Raw genomic sequence first — 4,039 nt, 5'->3', positions numbered from 1 at the left:
ATAAACTGAGCTGCCAGTCAAGGATGTTGAAGAAAATATAGCCTAGAATTATGTTGTTGTATTTTTTTTTTTGAAACACGTGGTATATATAGAGATACAAAGGGTGGGGGAACCCGACAAAAAAAACTTGATGATGTAGTTGTTCAGCTTGGTGATGTCCGGCTTGATCTAGTGCAGATTGTTGGTGTAGAAAATCACGGCGGCGCTCGTGGTAGAGATCGGCTTGATCGATCCGCTGCATGCTGTACCAGGGAGCATGACGTATACATGTACCCGAATATCCGCAATTTACAAGGATGCAGCAGGCCTTGTGGGTATGGATGGTCCCACAGAAGAACTTGTCAGTCGGTTGGTAGATATTGAGAAAAAACTCAAGGTAATATCCATTGTGGGATTCGGCGGTCTGGGTAAAACTACACTTGCCAAGCAAGTGTACAATAAGATTGGTGGGCAATTTGACCGTAAGGCATTTGTTTCAGTTTCCCAAAAGCCCGAGATGACAACCTTTCTCCGTGGCCTACAACTAAAGCTTGGAATGGAGGAGTCTTCTAGCGTTTGTGAGGTGCAAGACATCATCGACCGTCTTAGAAAGCATCTCATGTCTAAAAGGTAACTTACTTCTAGTTGATATGGGGCTGCACTTTTATGGGCTAGCTTTAAATAATTGTGAACCATTTAGGATAATTTTATATACTTGTTCTAATGGTGGAGGTGTTTCTTAGGCCAATGTAAAATCTTATGAGACTCTGTGGCCATGAAAAGTTGATCTCGTAAATAGTCAATAGCAAATTCGTATGATAGAACATAATTTTTTTGATGCAACTTATAATCAGACTTCTGCAAAAATTTCAACAGGTACCTTATTGTAGTCGATGACTTGTGGGATCAGTCAGCATGGAATATTATAAGTTGTGCCTTTCCCGAAGATGGTAATGGAAGTAGAATAATTGTAACCACGCGACTGAGTGATGTGGCCTTCGGGGTGTGTCGTCATGACCGTGAGTGCATTTACAAAATGAATCCACTCCAAGAGCAAGACTCAAGGAGGTTATTCTATAATAGAGTCTTTGGTTCTGAAGATTTATGTCCACCCCAATTTAAAAAAGTTTCAGCTGAAATTTTGAAGAAGTGTGGTGGACTACCACTTGGCAATCATCACTATAGCCAGCTTATTAGCTAGTTGTAAATCAAGGAATGAGTGGGAGGCCATAAGGGATTCTCTGAGCGCCAAGTTTGCCACAAACCCCAACTTGGAAGAAATGAGGAGTATATTAAACCTCAGCTATATGCATCTTCCTCTTTATCTCCGTGCATGTTTTCTCTACCTTGGCATGTATCCAGAGGACCACAAGATCAAAAAGGTTGATCTTGTTCGACAATGGGTGGCTGAAGGCTTTGTTAGTAATGTACATGGATCAAATTTGGAGGATGTTGCGAACAGTTATTTCCATGAGCTTATCAATAGAAGCATGGTTCAGCCTGAAGATACCCTATGTGGGGATGTGTTGTCATGTAGTGTACATGATATGATGCATGATTTAATCTTAAGCAAGTGCGGTGAAGATAATTTTATCTCTGTGGCATATGATTGTGAAGATAAGACATGGCAGCATGGCTGTAAATACAAGGTCTGTCGATTATCTCTGAAATCAAGCGCTGGTGGCGCAATGTTGGGGGCTGTTGCTAGTAGCTTATCACAAATTCGATCACTTGCATGGTTTGGAGAGTCGAAGTACTCACTTCTTCTTTCACAATTTAAGTATCTCCGTGTGCTTTTCTTTGAATATCCAGGCTACCGGGATATGGTAGTCGACCTCACTACAGTTGGTCACTTGTTTCAGCTGAGGTATTTGAAGGTTTCAGCAGCATCAGCTAGTATAGAGCTTCCTACAGAAATTCACAGGCTTGTTCATTTGGAGACACTTGATATAGATGGCCGATTGGCACAAAGCATCCCATCAGATATAACAATGTTGCGCCGTTTGTCCCATCTGATTCTTCCGCATGATACAGGACTGCCAAATGGGATTGGGAACATGAAATCACTACATACTCTACGATGTTATTGCATGGGTAAGAGCTCATTGGAAGATATTGAGGGCCTCGGCGAGCTCACTAATCTGAGGGAACTGGCACTCACGAAATCCTACAAGTTCGATATGGTGAAGTCAGGGGTTGATGCTTTGGTCACCTCCATCGGAAAGCTCCGTGACCTCAAATCTCTATACCTCGCTTGCAATCTTGAACATTATGTTGACTTGCTGGACTCATTATCTGAACCTCCTCTCCGTATGGAGAAACTACGTCTGCGAGGATGGCCATTCTACAAGGTTCCAAAATGGATTGGTGATCTTGACTACCTACATACCCTGTTTCTGTGTATTGAGCAGTTGTCAACTGACGATATTCATGTTCTTGGGCAGCTGCCATCCCTGGTCTACCTCAGTCTCAAGGTGTTGTGTATTCCACGAGAGAGGGTTGCCATAATCTGTGGAGGAGGATTATTCCCAGTTCTGGAGTGCCTTGCTCTCAGATCCCGTGATGATGATACTACGGCATGCATGGAGTTCAAGACGGGGGCTATGCCCAAGCTACGAAAGCTCGTTCTAGGAATACATGATAGGTGGGGTGGAAGTGCGATGCCAGTTGGCATGGTGTGCCTGTTATCCCTTGACCAAATCTATGTTGATAACATGTCATCTGTCCATGATGACCGTGATCTCGAGTCTACCTTCAGGAATGCAGCACAGGTGCACCCAAGACGCCCTTCTGTTACAATCTTTTGATCGGCCTTCACTGTAACTTATCACCGCCCTTTTCTTTTTTACTACTAGGTCTTTTAGTCATTATTCTGCTTATTTACCGTGTAAGAGCTTTGGTTTGTTAATTTCTCACATACCCTGTAATATCTGATTTCATGGTTTGGGATGGAATTATTTGGTCGTACCTGAATCTTGGCTACCAGAATACAGTTGCTCCCTCCATAATCTGATTGGGAATATGTAAATGAAACTTATCACTTGGTTGATACTTATTACATCTAGATAACGCTTGGTTGTGTTATGTTTCCTTTGCAAAGTAAACTAGACCGTTTACGCGATTGCTTGATATTATGTGAGGTTTTCATTATCTGCACACCTATATTTGTTGCATCTTTGCCATCCTTGTTTGAATTATGTGCCATTTTAATCAGAGCGCACTAACTGTTTTCTTTTCAACCAATAATCATTGTGATGCCCAAGTTTGATGAAGTAAAAGAACTCTGATCCGTTCTCTCGTATCTCTTTGTTCTTCTTTTTCTTCAAGTCGCAAATCAGGGTCTACATCTCACGTCGCCAGTCACACCGACCTCGAGATATTACGGACCTCCTTACTTGTTCGTCTCCGGCTGTTGCTATTCCGTCATGAAGGCGGAAAATGACAATTGTGATGTTAATCTGTCAGATCAATTCCCCACTACAGGAATCGCCGCATACGCCGACGGCCGGCTGCCCTCGGCGTAGCCACGCCTGGCCCTCGGCGTAGGCTACGCCGACGGCAGCCCTCGGCGTAGACCCTCGGCGTCTAGGTCCCTCGGCGTAGCCAGCCTCGCCGTCGGCGTATGGTTGACCCTCGGCGTACGCGACCTACGCCGACGGCCCGCTGGGCCCCTCGGCGTCGCTGCCCTCGGCGTCTCCTGGCGGCGGGACGTCGCCGTTAACGGCGGATCGGCATACGCCGACGGCAATCCCCTCGGCGTACAGCAGGTTTCCGGCGACCAACGAGGCGACGTGGCACAAGCTGGCGGCGCCACCTGTGCGTGTACGCCGAGGGAAACCCCCTCGGCATATGCACGTGCATGCATGGTACACGTGGCGCGCCTGCCGAGCTCATCTCCTACGCCGAGGGCAACCCCCTCGGCATAGACCTGACCAAATGGTCTATGGAGGGGTCTATGCCGACGGCAACCCCCTCGGCATATAGACCTGTTCAATTTTTTTTTGTTTTCAGCAGTTTAATTTCACCGTTCCAAATTCAGTTTGCACAGTACAGCAGTTCA

General features: G+C 45.6%; 1 pseudogene; it reads left to right on the top strand.

Annotated features, from left to right (window-relative positions):
* The first annotated feature begins 256 nt into the window (after nt 1–256).
* LOC124689846 lies at nt 257–2,952 on the top strand (annotated as a pseudogene).
* Nucleotides 2,953–4,039: the final 1,087 nt, after the last annotated feature.

This window comes from Lolium rigidum, chromosome 2 (assembly GCF_022539505.1).
Source record: "Lolium rigidum isolate FL_2022 chromosome 2, APGP_CSIRO_Lrig_0.1, whole genome shotgun sequence".
In the NCBI taxonomy this organism is placed as follows: Eukaryota; Viridiplantae; Streptophyta; class Magnoliopsida; order Poales; family Poaceae; genus Lolium; species Lolium rigidum.
This window is presented reverse-complemented; position numbering and strand designations above follow the sequence as displayed.